This window comes from Bos indicus, chromosome 15 (assembly GCF_029378745.1).
Source record: "Bos indicus isolate NIAB-ARS_2022 breed Sahiwal x Tharparkar chromosome 15, NIAB-ARS_B.indTharparkar_mat_pri_1.0, whole genome shotgun sequence".
NCBI lineage: Eukaryota > Metazoa > Chordata > Mammalia > Artiodactyla > Bovidae > Bos > Bos indicus.
In genome coordinates this window covers 703276-721257 of record NC_091774.1, presented here as the reverse complement: position 1 = coordinate 721257, position 17982 = coordinate 703276, and the positions used below count along the sequence as shown (strand labels likewise).

General features: G+C 38.8%; 1 long non-coding RNA gene across 1 annotated transcript in view; it reads left to right on the top strand.

Moving 5' to 3' along the window:
- The window catches only part of LOC139187113 (uncharacterized), a 29683-nt gene that overhangs the window by 3520 nt on the left and 8181 nt on the right, over positions 1-17982 (top strand). The window lies entirely within an intron of this gene.

The following is a 17982-nucleotide window of genomic DNA, read 5'->3' as shown; positions in this document are numbered from 1 at the left end:
ACAATTATAAATATATCACTCACAATTCTTTTTGTTCCCACTCTTAATTTACAGTTTAGTTTTCTTCTCTGTGTTATAAACCCTTATTTAGTTCTCTTTAGTGAGATTCTCTCCCTATTCACTTATCTGAGAATATCACTTGTCGGTTCTCAAAGAAACATTTATTTGGATATAAATGTAGAAAGTCAGATACTTGCTTTCAATACTTAAAATACTTTATTTTCCAGTTTCTTTTAGTTTGGTTATACAGATAGATGTACCATAAGATTACTTGTTATTTCTCCATTGGTAAAATATTTAATAATTTGCTATTTTTCAGTTTCATTATAGGGATTTAGTTATATTGTTCCTTTTATATTTCCAATGCTTCCTTGGCTGATCTCTTAAAGTCATATCCTTTTAGGATATGTTTTCAAAATAGCATATAATTTTAATTCATAGAAATTTGGCAACTGTAGTTTTAATATTACCAGTGTGATTGTCTCATGATTTTATCATCTGCAGTATTCTCAGTTTCATGAAGATCAGATCTATGGTTCATGTCTGGCTTTGCTCACTAACTTAAAGTCAGAAATTATTCCAAAACCTAGAGTTCTCAATAAATATCTACTGAGTTAATAAACTAATAAACTATGCCTACTGCATTATAGTTCTTTGAGTATTGCAAGCTCTATTCTCTTCCATTTCCAACACAATTTTCACTAATTCTTAACTATTTAAAATCTGATTGTACAACTTCTATGCCTCATCTCTCCCATCATGAAACAAAAACTTTTGAAGGACAAAAAAACATCTTTTGTCTTTTTCTTTCACTTTCTTCATCGACCATACAGTGGCAAACAAGGGATTATCTCTGAATATTTGATAACTATATGAACACATGAATGAATGGATTAATGGATAAATGAATGCCACTTTACCCAGAAAATGTGTAGTGAGAGAGTTAATTCGTATGTAGGTTGATAAGGAGTCTGGATATCTCAAGGAGGAAAGAAAGACAACATTTTTGTCTACATTCCTTTGCCTTAGACACGTAAGACTTTTTCCTTAAATTCTGAGTTATTATGACAATAATCTATATGACTGACTTCCTTTAAGCCTAGAGCTAATGATTATAGAACAAAACAACTCACCTTGTTCAAGGGTATGTTGTTCCTTAAGCTCTGTGCTGGAGCAGCCGTGAAGAGATACCCCACGCCCAATGTAAGAGAAACCCAAGTAAGATGGTAGGTGTTGCAAGAGGGCATCAGAGGGCAGACACACGGAACCCATACTCACAGAAAACTAGTCAATCTAATCACACTAGGACCACAGCCTTGTCTAACTCAATGAAACTAAGCCATGCCCATGGGGCAACCCAAGACAGGCAAGTCATGGTGGAGAGGTCTGACAGAATGTGGTCCACTGGAGAAGGGAATGGCAAACAACTTCAGTATTCTTGCCTTGAGAACCCCATGAACAGTATGAAAAGGCAAAATGAAAGGATACTGAAAGAGGAACTCCCCAGGTCAGTAGGTGCCCAATATGCTACTGGAGATCAGTGGAGAAATAACTCCAGAAAGAATGAAGGGATGGAGCCAAAGCAAAAACAATACCCAGTTGTGGATGTGACTGGTGATAGAAGCAAGGTTCGATGCTGTAAAGAGCAATATTGCATAGGAACCTGGAATGTCAGGTCCATGAATCAAGGCAAATTGGAAGTGGTCAAACAAGAGATGGCAAGAGTGAATGTCGACATTCTAGGAATCAGCAAACTAAAATGGACTGGAATGGGGGAATTTAACTCAGATGACCATTATATCTACTACTGCAGGCAGGAATCCCTCAGAAGAAACGGAGTAGCCATCATGGTCAACAAAAGAGTCTGAAATGCAGTCTCAAAAAAGACAGAATGCATTCTCAAAAAAGACAGAATGATCTCTGTTCGTTTCCAAGGCAAACCATTCAATATCACAGTAATCCAAGTCTATGCCTCAACCAGTAATGCTGAAGAAGCTGAAGTTGAAGACCTACAAGACGTTTTAGAACTAACACCCAAAAAAGATGTCCTTTTCATTATAGGGGACTGGAATGCAAAAGCAGGAAGTCAAGAAACACCTGGAGTAACAGGCAAATTTGGCCTTGGAATACGGAATGAAGCAGGGCAAAGGCTAATAGACTTTTGCCAATAAAATGCACTGGTCATAGCAAACACCCTCTTCCAACAACACAAGAGAAGATTCTACACATGGACTTCACCAGATGGTCAACACCGAAATCAGATTGATTATATTCTTTGCAGCCAAAGATGGACAAGCTCTGTACAGTCAACAGAAACAAGACCAGGAGCTGACTGTGGCTCAGATTATGAACTCCTTATTACCAAATTCAGACTTAAATTGAAGAAAATAGGGAAAACCACTAGACCATTCAGGTATGACCTAAATCAAATCCCTTATGATTATACAGTGGAAGTGAGAAATAGATTTAAGGACCTAAATCTGATAGATGGAGTGCCTGATGAGCTATGGAATGAGGTTCATGACATTGTACAGGAGACAGGGATCAAGACGATCCCCATGGAAAAGAAATGCAAAAAAGCAAAAAGGTTGTCTGGGGAGGCCTTACAAATAACTGTGAAAAGAAGAGAAGTGAAAAGCAAAGGAGAAAAGGAAAGATATAAGCATCTGAATGCAGAGTTCCAAAGAATAGCAAGAAGAGATAAGAAAGACTTCTTCAGTGATCAATGCAAATAAATAGAGGAAAACAACAGAATGGGGAAGACTAGAGATCTATTCAAGAAAATTAGAGATACCAAGGGGATATTTCATGCAAATATGGGCTCGATAAAGGATAAAAATGGTATGGACCTAACAAAAGCAGAAGATATTAAGAAGAGGTGGCAAGAATACACAGAAGAACTGTACAAAAAAGATCTTCACTACCCAGATAATCACGATGTTGTGATCACTGACCTAGAGCCAGACATCCTGGAATGTGAAGTCAAGTGGGCCTTAGAAAGCATCACTATGAACAAAGCTAATGGAGGTGATGGAATTCCAGTTGAGCTATTTCAAATCCTGAAAGATGATGCTGTGAAAGTGCTGCACTCAATATGCCAGCATGTTTGGAAAGCTCGGCAGTGGCCACAGGACTGGAAAAGGTCAGTTTTCATTCCAGTTTCAAAGAAAGGCAATGCCAAAGAATGCTCAAACTACCACACAATTTCACTCATCTCACATGCTAGTAAAGTAACGCTCAAAATTCTTCAAGCCAGGCTTCAGCAATATGTGACCCATGAACTTCCTGATGTTCATGCTGGTTTTAGAAAAGGCAGAGGAACCAGAGATCAAATTGCCCACGTCTGTTGGATCATGGAAAAAGCAAGAGAGTTCCAGAAAAACATCTACTTCTGCTTTATTGACTATACAAAAGCCTTTGACTGTGTGGATCACAATAAACTGTGGAAAATTCTGAAAGAGATGGGAATACCAGACCACCTGACATGCCTCTTGAGGAAACTGTATGTAGCTCAGGAAGCAACAGTTAGAACAGGACATGGAACAACAGACTGATTCCAAATAGGAAAAGGAGTACATCAAGGCTGTATATTGTCACCCTGCTTATTTAACTTCTATGCAGAGTACATCATGAGAAACGCTGGGCTGGAAGAAACACAAGCTGGAATCAAGACTGCCAGGAGAAATATCAATAACCTCAGATATGCAGATGACACCACCCTTATGGCAGAAAGTGAAGAGGAACTCAGAAGCCTCTTGATGAAAGTGAAAGTGGAGAGTGAAAAAGTTGGCTTAAAGATCAACATTCAGAAAACTAAGATCATGGCATTTGGTCCCATCACTTCATGGGAAATAGATGGGGAAACAGTGGCAGACTTTATTTTGGGGGGCTCCAAAATCACTGCAGATGGTGACTGCAGCCATGAAATTAAAAGATGCTTACTCCTTGGAAGAAAAGTTATGACCAGCCTAGATAGCATATTCAAAAGCAGAGACCATTACTTTGCCAACAAAGGTTTGTCTAGGCAAGGCTATGTTTTTTCCTGTGGTCATATATGGATGTGAGAGTTGGACTGTGAAGAAAGCTGAGCATCGAATAATTGAGGCTTTTTAACTGTGGTGTTGGAGAAGACTCTTGAGAGTCCCTGCAAGGAGTGCAGGAGATCCAACCAGTCCATTCTGAAGGAGAAGCCCTGGGATTTCTTTGGAAGGAATGATGCTAAAGCTGAAACTCCAGTGCTTTGGCTACCTCATGCGAAGATATGACTCATTGGAGAAGACTCTGATGCTGGGGGGGGATTGGGGGCAGGAGGAGAAAGGGACGACAGAGGATGAGATGGCTGAATGGCATCACTGATTCGATGGACGTGAGTCTGAGTGAACTCCGGGAGTTGGTGATGGACAGGGAGACCTGGTGTGCTGTGATTCATGGGGTCACAAAGAGTCAGACACGACTGAGCGACTGAACTGAACTGAACTGAACCTAAATCTGATGAGAATGGAGAGAGTCGTGACTCAGGGAAAGCTAAAGGAATGTTTAAAAAAAATACTGAAGGGAGAATGGACAAATTGTGTCTTTTAGTTTGAGGAATGGAAACTATCTATGACTGAAAAAATAGTCAACAGCGTTTTTGAAGGCAGGAATTCAAATCCTACCCTGAAACATACTAGCCGTGTGGCACAGGTGAATTAGTGATTCACTTTCCTTTAGAGGAAACGATCTCTTTAGCTGAAACTTCAAGAGTAAATCACTGTCTCTGTGTTTAGAGGAATCAATTAAATTACCTACATAAATGGTGTTTACCAATCACCTTGGCACTTTCAGAATCCTGGTCATTCCTGACCTGCCCAAGACATACATGTTCATCAGGAGGACACTGGTGAGAGTTCTGATTTTGAAGAGGAGGCAGTTTCGGTATTAAAGAAAAGGAAAACATGTAAAATTGAATGCTCATGAAATTTCAAGTTGAAATATTTTGTGTGCCTGCATAGAGCTCTTAGGGAAATTGGAGATTTGAAATTATTTAGAATAAGACTGAGGCATATGATTGACTTTCTGAACCCAGATGTTCCAGTGAATCTTGTGTGGGTTTATTCCCAATATCACATTCATAGCTACTGTTGCTAAGTCCTTCTGAGATTTGATTTAAAAGCAGGCCTTTACCTCCCATATTCTGCTAGAAATATGGTTGTCTTCTCAGTTTAGAGTGGATCAGTGAACTTTCTTAATCATAGGTAGAGAAAATAGAAGCATACCCAAACCAATATTAAGCCTCCGTGTTTCTACTCTCTATTTTTGGTTGAAAGGACATTTTATTACATTCTTAATATTATGCCCACAATTTGCACTTTGTTTTCTCAAAATATGTACATGCAATCCTTTCTGTTTTCAGTGTCAGTTTCAAATTCAACTAATTTCCTGGACAACAGAGTTACTGAAATATTGATCTTTATGAACAATATTTTACAGAGCTGTCACTGTTGCAGAAGAATCAAAATAGGCAAATGTTCCACTCCCCACAGACATGTCCTCAGATGTAGAATGAGACTGATTCTAGTACAAGAGATATTATCATTAGAAACAGGCAATCTTAGAACCACTTGAAGTGGATTTGTTTATTTCTTTGGAAGATTTTGTGTCAGTCATTCAGTCATCTCAGTTGTGTCCAACTCTTTGCTACCCTATGGACTACAGCACACCAAGCTTCCCTGTCCATCACCAGCTTCCAGAGCTTACTCCAACACATGTCCATCAACTCGGTGATGCCATCCAATCATCTTGTCCTGTCATCCTCTTCTCCCCCTGTCATCAATCTTTCCCAGCATGAGGGAAATCAGTCTTAAATATTCATTGGAAGGACTGATGCTGAAGCTGAAGCTCCAATACTTTGGCCACCTGATGCAAAAAACTGACTCATTGGAAAAGATTTTGTGTGGGTGCATTGTTTTTATTGAGGATCCATGATTTTAATAGCCTGTCATCATTTTCTCATAAGATTTAAAACAAAACAAAGGAGTTGGGAAACTTGAGAAATATTCTTACAGTGAATTCTTGCAAAGAGTTTATTTTTGATGCTTTTTTTCTGCGGAAAAAAATAGTTTCCCTTTCACTTGTAATAGAATGTCCTATGAAATTCATCTAGACGGGTGGATTCTCTTTTTGAACAGTCTCACAAACACTTAGCTGGAGGAGGAAATGTCTCCCATTTCAATATTCTTGCCAGTGAAATTCCCATGGACAGAGAAGCCCACTGGCTACATCCATGGCATTGCAAAGAGTGAGAATCGACTTAGTGACTGAGCACACACACTACACAAGCACTAAACACTTGATTTGGGGAGCAATTTTCCTTTCTCTTTCCATTTTAAAAATATTTTTGTAGGTTTTAGGATACTTTCCTTTTTCCCTCCATACTCCATTGGCAGCTCTGCTTACAAACTGTTGCAGAAATGCAAGCTTCATGCAGATCCAACTTGTGCAGTTAGCATGCTTCTTTTTTCAGAAGCCCATTTCATGCTCTACTCTCATTGTCTTGAAATGCTTGATAGTTTTTGAACAGTGATTGAGAACATTTTCCTTTGTACTGGATCTTGTCTATGGTATACAATATCCTAGTTCTAAGTTTAACAATTTGTAGATTTCTAATTATACAGTGGAAGTGACAAATAGATTCAAGGGACAAGATCTGATAGGCAGAGTGTCTGAAGAATTATGGACAGAAATTCCATAGTACAGGAGGCAGCTACTTTTTCTTTTTACCCAAGAAAGAGAAATGCAACAAAGCAAAAGTTTTAGGAGGCTTTACAAATAGGTCAGAAGAGAAGTGAAAGACAAAGGAGAAAAGGAAAGACTTACCCATGTGACTGCAGAATTCCAAAGAATAGCAAGAAGAGATAAGAAAGTCTTCCTAAGTGAACAGTGCAAAAAAAAATAGAGGAAACCAATAGACTGGGAAAGACTAGAGCTATCTTCAAGAAAATTAGAGATACAAAGGGAACATTTTATGCAAAGATGGGCACAATAAAGGACAGAAATGGTAAGGACCTAACAGAATCAGAAGATATTAAGAAGAGGTGGCAAAAATACACAGAAGAACTGTACAAAAAAGGTCTTAATGACTCAGATAGCCATCATGGTGTGATCACTTGCCTGGAGTTAGACATCCTGGAGTGTGAAGTCAAGTGGGCCTTAGGAAGCATTACTATAAATAAATCTAGTTGAGGTGAAGAAATTCCAGCTGAGCTGTTTCAAATCCTAAAAGATGACACTGTTAAAATGCTGCACTTAAAAGGCCAGCAACTTTGGAAAACTCAGCAGTTGTCACAGGACTGGTAAAGGTCAGTTTTCATTCCAATCCCAAAGATGGGCAATGCCAAGAAATGTTCAAACTGCCACACAATTACACTCATTTCACATGTTAGCAAGTTAATGTTCAAAATCCTTCAAGCTAAGTTTCAAGAGTATGGAGACTGAGAACTTCCACATGCACAAGCTGAATTTAAAAAAAAGCAGAGGAACCAGAGATCAAATTGCCAACATCCATCAGATCATAGAAAAAGCAAAGCAATTCCATAAAAAACATATATTTCTGTTTCATTGACTATGCCAAAACCCTTAACTGTGTAGTCACAACAAGCTGTGGAAAACTTTCAAACAGATAAGAATACCAGAACACCTTACCTGCCTCCTGAGAAATCTGTATGCAGGTCAAAAAGCAACAGTTAGAACTGACATGGAACAGCAAACAGGTTCCAGGTTCAAAATTTGGAAAGGAGTATGATAAAGTTGTATATTGTCACCCTGTTTATTTAACTTATATGCAGAGTAAATCATGCAAAATGCTGGACTGGATGAAGCACAAGCTGAAATCAAGATTGCCCAGAGAGGGGAGGAGCCAAGATGGCGGAGGAGTAGGACAGGGAGAACACTTTCTCCCCCACAAATTCATCAAAAGAGCATTTAAACGTCAAGTAAATTCCACAAAACAACTTCTGAATGCTGGCAGAGGACATCAGGCACCCAGAAAAGCAACCCAACTCTTCAAAAGAGGTAGGAAAAAATATAAAAGACAAAAAAAAAGAGACAAAAGAGGGAGGGACGGAGTTCCGTCCCGGGAAGGGAGTCTTAAAAAGAGAGAAGTTTCCGAACACCAGGAAACCTTCTCGCTGCCGAATCTGTGCCGAGCTTTGGAAGCACTGAGGGCAACATAACAGGGAGAAAAAATAAACAATTAAAACTCGCAGATTGTGAGCCCTACGGTAACTCCCCCAGCGGAGAAGCAGTGCAGACGCCTGCATCCGCCATTAGCAAGCGGGGGCTGGGCAGGGAGGCGCGGCGCGGGCTGCATCGCTGAGAATAAGAATCTGGCCTGAATACCCTGAGCGCTATCTGAGCGAAATAATTTGGGCTAGCAAACCAGATGGAGGGATATCTACCACGCGAAAAGCCAGCCCTAACCTAAGACACCGCCAGGCCCGTGCACGGAACAAAGGACTGAATAGAGATAGCCAGCTGCAAACCTTCCCCCTCCGGTGACAGGCAGCCAGAGCCGGAAGGGGGCAATCGCAGCCCCAGAGAGACATTATCTATAAAACTGTAAGCAGGCTTATTTGCTATCTAAAACTTATTGGGGGTCTGGACGGTCAACATCTGCCTGAGAAGGTGGTTTTACACCCAGATAACTGAGTGGCGGGGAGGCGATAAGTCGCAGCATTGGCGCTCGCCAAACACCTCATCACCTGAGCTGCTCGGACCTGGGAAGAGCACAAAACAGAGGCCCAACTGAGTCTGCGCCTCTGAGGACTACCCAAGTGCCTGAACCTGAGCGGCTTGGATCTGAGAGGTACATTCAGCCCAGGGCCGGCCTCGGATTGTTCCCAGCGGAACAACCTAGAGCCTGAGCAGTGTAGGCAGGGAGGCTACATGCGCCGTGAGCGGGGGCAGACCCAGTGTGGCTGAGGCATTGTGAGCGCACGCCAGTGTTATTTGTTTGCAGCATCCCTCCCTCCCTCCCCGCAGCGCGACTGAACAAGTGAGTCTTTAAAAAAAAAAAAAAAAAGTGTCCTCCACCATCCCCTTTGTGTCAGGGCGGAAACCAGACACTGAAGAGACCAGCAAACAGAAGAAGTTATAACAGAAGGAAACGCCTTGGAAGCTACAGGCAATAGATTAAAACCCTGTGGTTACTACGGACTACATAGGAAGGGGCCTATAGGTCTTGAGAAATATAAGTCGGACCAAGGAACTAGCCAAAAATGAACTGAACCCACAATACTCACAACAAAACCGAAGAAAGTCCTAGATATATTTTTACTATTTTTTACCACCATTCTTTCTTTTTTTTTTTTTTTAAATTTTAAGTCCTCTATTGTTCCTTTAATTTTCACTTTTATAACCTATTACTTTGCAAAAAAAAAAAAAAGACCCTATTTTTTTCTTCTTCAGCAAACTTCATATATATATTTCTTATAATTTTTTGACCTTGTTTTTTTTTTTTCCTTCTTCTTCTTCTTCTTTTCTTTAACATTGTATTTTTGAAATTCCAAACTCTACTCTAGATTTTTAATTTTAGCTTTTTGGTATATATTATCAATTTTGTACCTATAGTCTTTTTTATGGTTTCTGTGACTTTTTTTTTCTTTTCTCTGTTTCTTTCTCTTCTTCTTTTATATAACACTGTATATCTGAAATTCCAAACTCTACTCTAGATTTTTAATTTATGTTTTTTGGTATTTGATATAAATTTTGTACCTGTATTTTCTTTATAATTTTTGTGACATTGTTTGTTTTTGTTTGTTTGTTTTTTCTCTCTTTCTTTTCCTTCTTTTCTTTAACATCGTATTTTTGAAATTCCAAACTCTACTCTAGATTTTTAATTTTTGCTTTTATGTTATGTATCTGTTACTAATTTTGTACCTTTAAGAACCCAATCTTCAGGACCCATTTTTCACTAGGGAGCGAGATTACTGGCTTGACTGCTCTCTCTCCCTTTGGACTCTCCTTTTTCTCCACCAGGTCACCTGTGTCTCCTCCCTAACCCCTCTCTACTCTACCCAACTCTGTAAATTTCTGTGTGTTCCAGACTGTGGAGAACACTTAGGGAACTGATTACTGGCTGGATGTGTCTCTCTCCTTTTCATTCCCCCCTTTTTATCCTTCTGGCCACCTCTGTCACCTTCCTCCTTCTTCTCTTCTCTGTATAACTCTGTGAACATCTCTGAGTGGTCCAGTTGTGGAGTGCACATAAGGAAGTGACTACTGGCTAGCCCACTCTCTCCACTACTGATTCCACCTCATCTCATTTGGGTCACCTCTAACTCCCTCCTCCCTCTTCTCTTCTCCATGTAACGCTGTGAACCTCTCTGAGTGACCCTCACAGTAGAGAAACTTTTCATCTTTAACATAGATGTTTTATTAATGGTGCTGTATGGAAGGAGAAGTTTTGAAACTACTGTAAAAATAAGACCAATAACTGGAAGCAGGAGGCTTAAGTCCAAACCCTGACTCCAGGGAACTCCTGACTCCAAGGAACATTAATTGACAGGAGCTCATCAAATGCCTCCATACGGACACTGAAACCAAGCACCACACAAGGGCCAACAAGTTCCAGGGCAAGACATACCAAGCAAATTCTCCAGCAACAAAGGAACACAGCCCTGAGCTTCAAGATACAGGCTGCCCAAAGTCACCCCAAAACCATAGACATCTCATAACTCATTACTGGACATTTCATTGCACTCCAGAGAGAAGAAATACAGCTCCACTCACAAGAACACTGACACAAGCCTCCCTAACCAGGAAACCTTGACAAGCCACCTGTACAAACCCACACACAACGAGGAAACGCCACAATAAAGAGAACTCCACAGAATACAGAAAGGACACTCCAAACTCAGCAATTTAAACAAGATGAAGAGACAGAGGAATACCCAGCAGATAAAGGAACAGGATAAATGCCCACCAAACCAAACAAAAGAGGAAGAGATAGGGAATCTACCAGATAAAGAATTCTGAATAATGATAGTGAAATTGATCCAAAATCTTGAAATTAAAATGGAATCACAGATAAATAGCCTGGAGACAAGGATTGAGAAGATGCAAGAAAGGTTTAACAAGGACCTAGAAGAAATAAAAAAGAGTCAATATATAATGAATAATCCAATAAATGAAATTAAAAACACCCTGGAGGCAACAAATAGTAGAATAACAGAGGTAGAAGATAGGATTAGTGAATTAGAAGATAGAATGGTAGAAATAAATGAATCAGAGAGGATAAAAGAAAAACAAATTAAAAGAAATGAGGACAATCTCAGAGACCTCCAGGACAATATTAAATGCTACAACATTCGAATCATAGGGGTCCCAGAAGAAGAAGACAAAAAGAAAGACCATGAGAAAATACTTGAGGAGATAATAGTTGAAAACTTCCCTAAAATGGGGAAGGAAATAATCACCCAAGTCCAAGAAACCCAGAGAGTCCCAAACAGGATAAACCCAAGGAGAAACACCCCAAGACACATACTAATCAAATTAACAAAGATCAAACACAAAGAACAAATATTAAAAGCAGCAAGGGAAAAACAACAAATAACACACAAGGGAATTCCCATAAGGATAACAGCTGATCTTTCAATAGAAACACTTCAAGCCAGGAGGGAATGGCAAGACATACTTAAAATGATGAAAGAAAATAACCTACAGCCCAGATTATTGTACCCAGCAAGGATCTCATTCAAGTATGAAGGAGAAATCAAAAGCTTTTCAGACAAGCAAAAGCTGAGAGAATTCTGCACCACCAAACCAGCTCTCCAACAAATACTAAAGGATATTCTCTAGACAGGAAACACAAAAATGGTGTATAAATTCGAACCCAAAACAATAAAGTAAATGGCAACGGGATCATACTTATCAGTAATTACCTTAAACGTAAATGGGTTGAATGCCCCAACCAAAAGACAAAGACTGACTGAATGGATAAAAAAACAAGACCCCTACATATGTTGTCTACAAGAGACCCACCTCAAAACAGGGGACACATACAGACTGAAAGTGAAAGGCTGGAAAAAGATTTCCCATGCAAATAGGGACCAAAAGAAAGCAGGAGTAGCAATACTCATATCAGATAAAATAGACTTTAAAACAAAGGCTATGAAAAGAGACAAAGAAGGTCACTACATAATGATCAAAGGATCCATCCAAGAAGAAGATATAACAATTATAAATATATATGCACCCAACACCGGAGCACCGCAGTATGTAAGACAAATGCTAACACGTATGAAAGGAGAAATTAACAATAACACAATAGTAGTGGGAGACTTTAATACCCCACTCACACCTATGGATAGATCAACTAAACAGAAAATTAACAAGGAAACACAAACTTTAAACAATACAATAGGCCAGTTAGACCTAATTGATATCTATAGGACATTTCATCCCAAAACAATGAATTTCACCTTTTTCTCAAGTGCATATGGAACCTTCTCCAGGATAGATCACATCCTGGGCCATAAAGCTAGCCTTGGTAAATTCAAAAAAATAGAAATCATTCCAAGCATCTTTTCTGACCACAATGCAGTAAGATTAGATCTCAATTACAGGAGAAAAACTATTAAAAATTCCAATATATGGAGGCTGAACAACACGCTGCTGAATAACCAACAAATCACAGAAGAAATCAAAAAAGAAATCAAAATTTGCATAGAAACGAATGAAAATGAAAACACAACAACCCAAAACCTGTGGGACATGGTAAAAGCAGTCCTAAGGGGAAAGTTCATAGCAATAGAGGCACACCTCAAGAAACAAGAAAAAAGTCAAATAAATAACCTAATTCTACACCTAAAGCAACTAGAAAAGGAAGAAATGAAGAACCCCAGGGTTAGTAGAAGGAAAGAAATCTTAAAAATTAGAGCAGAAATAAATGCAAAAGAAACAAAAGAGACCATAGCAAAAATCAACGAAACCAAAAGCTGGTTCTTTGAAAGGATAAATAAAATTGACAAACCATTAGCCAGACTCATCAAGAAACAAAGGGAGAAAAATCAAATCAATAAAATTAGAAACGAAAATGGAGAGATCACAACAGACAACACAGAAATACAAAGGATCATAAGAGACTACTATCAACAATTACATGTCAATAAAATGGACAATGTGGAAGAAATGGACAAATTCTTAGAAAAGTACAACTTTCCAAAACTCGACCAGGAAGAAATATAAAATCTTAACAGACCCATCACAAGCACAGAAAATGAAACTGTAATGAAAACATCTTCCAGCAAACAAAAGCCCAGGTCCAGACGGCTTCACAGCTGAATTCTACCAAAAATTTAGAGAAGAGCTAACACCTATCCTGCTCAAACTCTTCCAGAAAATTTCAGAGGAAGGTAAACTTCCAAACTCATTCTATGAGGCCACTATCACCCTAATACCAAAACCTGACAAAGACCCCACAAAAAAAGAAAACTACAGGTCAATATCACTGATGAACATAGATGCAAAAATCCTTAACAAAATTCTAGCAATCAGAATCCAACAACACATTAAAAAGATCATACACCAAGAAAATGAAGCAACTGACAAACAACTAATCTCAAAAATATACAAGCAACTCCTACAGCTCAACTCCAGAAAAATAAATGACCCAATCAAAATATGGGGCAAAGAACTAAATAGACATTTCTCCAAAGAAGACATACAGATGGCTAACAAACACATGAAAAGATGCTCAACATCACTCATTATCAGAGAAATGCAAATCAAAACCACTATGAGGTACCATTTCACACCAGTCAGAATGGCTGCGATCCAAAAGTCTACAAATAATAAATGCTGGAGAGGGTGTGGAGAAAAGGGAACCCTCTCACACTGTTGGTGGGAATGCAAACTAGTACAGCCACTATGGAGAACAGTGTGGAGATTCCTTAAAAAACTGGAAATAGAACTGCCTTATGATCCAGCAGTCCCACTGCTGGGCATACACACTGAGGAAACCAGAAGGGAAAGAGACACGTGTACCCCAATGTTCATTGCAGCACTGTTTATAATAGCCAGGACATGGAAGTAACCTAGATGCCCATCAGCAGATGAATGGATAAGAAAGCTGTGGTACATATACACAATGGAGTATTACTCAGCCATTAAAAAGAATACATTTGAATCAGTTCTAATGAGGTGGATGAAACTGGAACCTATTATACAGAGTGAAGTAAGCCAGAAGGAAAAACACCAATACAGTATACTAATGCATATATATGGAATTTAGAAAGATGGTAACAATAACCTGGTGTACGAGACAGCAAAAGAGACACTGATGTATAGAACAGTCTTATGGACTGTGTGGGAGAGGGAGAGGGTGGGAAGATTTGGGAGAATGACATTGAAACATGTAAAATATCATGTAAGAAACGAGGTGCCAGTCCAGGTTTGATGCACGATACTGGATGCTTGGGGCTAGTGCACTGGGATGACCCAGTGGGATGGTATGGGGAGGGAGGAGGGAGGAGGGTCCAGAATGGGGAACACATGTATACCTGTGGCGGATTCATTTTGATATTTGGCAAAACTAATACAATTATGTAAAGTTTAAAAATAAAATAAAATTAAAAAAAAAAAAAAAAGATTGCCCAGAGAAATAACAATACCCTCAGATATGCAGGTGACACCACCCTTATGGCAGAAGGCAAATAGAAACTGAAGACCTTCTTGATGAAGGTTAAATAGAAGAGTGAAAAAACTGGCTTAAAACTCATATTCCAAAAGCTAAGATCATGTCGTCAGGTCCCATCACTTCATAGTAAATAGATGGGGAAAAAATAGAAACAATGACAGATTTTATTTTCTTGGGCTCCAAAACCACTGTTGATAGTGACTGTAGCATGAAATTAAAAGATCCTTGCTCCTTGGAAGAAACGATTTTACAAACCTAGACAAGGCATTAAAAAGCAGCAACATCACTTTGTCAACAAAGATCCATATTGACAATGTTATGGTTTTCTCAGTAGTCATTTACGGATGTTTGAGCTAGACCATAAAGAAGACTGAGTGCTGAAGAACTGATGTTTTTGAATTGTGGTGCTAGAGAATACTTTTGAAGAGTCCCTTGGACAGCCAGGACATCAAACCAGTCAATCCTAAAAGAAATGAATCTTGGATATTCACTGGAAGGACTGATGTTGAAGCTGAAGGTCCAAAACTTTGGTCATCTGATACGAAGACCCTGATGTTGGTAAAGATTGAGGGCAGGAAGAGAAGGGGGTGGAAAAGGATAAGATGGTTGGATGACATAGTGGACTCAATGGACATGAGTGAGCAAACTCAGGGAGATATTGAAGGACAGGGAAGCCTGGCATGCTGCAGTCCATGGAGTCACAGACTCAGACATGAATGAGCGACTGAACAACAACAAATATTTATATATGTATAAATTTTATGTTATGTTATTCTATTATCTTTATTGGCTGAACCATTCTTTAAAATCTGTAGTGCTTTGAAATTCTGGCTCAGATGGTAAATGCGGGAGACCCAGGTTTGATCCCTGGGTCGGGAAGATTCCCTGGAGAAGGAAATGACAACCCACTCCAGTACTTTTGCCTAGAAAATCCCATGGAAGGAGGAGCTTGGTGCAGGCCACTGTCCATGGGGTCGCAAAGAGTTGGCACAACTGAGCAACTTCACTTTCTTTACATGTGATTTTATATATTCTCATAACAACTCCTTTTTTTTCCCTAATGCTGTATTGCATTCCCCTGCTTCCCTCTCCCACCGATAACCACTAGTTTGTCTATATCTGTGCCTCTGGTTCTTTTTTGTTTACCTCACAATATTGTTGTATTTTTTTATATTCCACCTATATGTGATATCATACAGCATTTCTTTTTGTCTCTTTCTGCCTTATTTTAGTAGTTTAATGTCCTCCAAGTACATCTATGCTGCCACAAACAGCAAAACTGCATTCACATACAGTAGGTCCTTTACATATGAGCTTTCAAGTTGTGAACTTTCAAAGGTGTGAGTGTGTGTTCACATGTCAAATCACATCAGTTAGTTCACATGTCTAGCCTACTTTATGTGCGTGCATCCTCTACCACTAACTGTTTGTGTGTACTCTTCTGTACCATACTGCAGAGTACACTGGTACAGTACCTTTATTTCAAGTCAAACACATCTGGAAGCAACTGTAAACACACTGTGACGTGAAGTACACTTCAGATACTCTCCACTTATGCCTACTTACTTACAGGTGATTGGTAACAATGTCCCATCTCAGTCAGACACGCTGCGTGGTCTTGGCTCTGGAAAGGGGAGAAGGGAGCAATAGTTATCTCACAGCTTTGCTGTGCCTGGGTGATTCCAGTTGTCAAAAAAAAGGGGGACAGAGAAGCACCTCTAAGACACATTCTCAAATTCAATTTTATCTGTGATAATCCCAGTAATGTTAATCTCTGATTTTTGTGTTTAGTCTGCAAGTGACCCACGATCCAGAAGGATGGTGATTCAATGACCCTTTTAGCATCCAGCAATATTGAAGCCAGAAATGCATATTCTACTGCAGCATTTATTGAATAACTATCATGTGACACCCTGGTATAAGTAAGGGATGAGAAACAAAATTTTACTCAGATGTTTTAACTAAAGAGAATTTAATGGACCAAATTTATAAAGACAATGCAGTCAGAGTTAAAGAAATCAGTCCAAGAAATTGAAGTATCTGTGGCTAGGTTTAGAATGCAAGTTTAGTCCCAGACCTGAAGAGGCCAACACAAGAACTACTGTGAGGAGTCCAGTGAAACTATATCCAGGAAGAATGTCCCAGTCCACCTCAGCAGGAATTTTCTTTGGAAAGATGCAGCCACCGTAGCACTTCATTATGAAACTGGGAGAAAAATGGAAAAGAAATTTGGATATTTTTCTCTTACTCTCACCTGTGTTATGCTCTTGATTTCTCCCATTGGCCAAACTCAAAACTAGTTACCCTAGGTGCTCTATTGATGGACTCTAAGGATTAAACTATGAGTGAACAACAACAAAAAAATTGTAGAGAAAAAAGACAATAGATCTAGATGGGCTAGACTGATAGAGGAAGAATCAGCAGCACATTTATATTATGTCTACCCACAGTGTTCCCATTGTTATGTGTTTATTACTATAACTACCTAAAATATAAAAAACAAGAATCAGAATCAGGAAATAAGTAGTCCAAATGCAACAAAAGTTGTCTGATCATCTGATGGTTTACCTATATCATGAACTCTTTCATCTTGTTTCTTGTAAACAGGAGAACTTAATGTGTTCCCCAAGTCAAGTCTCAAAATATCAAGATATTTAGGCATAAGTTAAAACAAATAATGGATCCCATTGCTTCACCAGTTCAGGAGATTTTATTCCCTGATGATACTGGGGAGTGGCAAGAAGTTATGTCCTCAATGGACTTAAGATTATTAAAAGAGTAAAAAACTTGTTTACAGTCTAAATGATTTTATGTAAGAAATAACTGAACCCTGGGGAGTTGGCTCCTCTGTGACAATAATGGCAACTCCTTAGGTTTCCACTTCCATGCTGTCCCTGGGAAATCACTTTTCTTTCACAGGTAGGACTGGTTATTATTAAAATATTTTAGAATCTAAAAATAAATATTTTAATCAAAAGAATAAAGTCATGGCCTGAAGCCTATTCTCATAAAATAACAAATTTTTTTAACAATTCTTAAATGAATTTTAATAAAATTTCTACATTAAAGTAGGAAAGAACAGTACATATTTAGAATAAATGCAATGGAAGAAACATCCTTCACTGAATATTGCATGGAAATCATTATTATTTTATAAGCTAGGCAAAGTTCTTTTAAAAGTTATTTTTCTTCTTTTTCTCTATAACGGAGGTAAAAGAAGAATTAACTGTGCCTAGATCATCACTAAGTAATTACTGCTTATTGAGTACTTTCTGCTATGAAGATGAAAAAAAAAAAAAAAAAAAAAG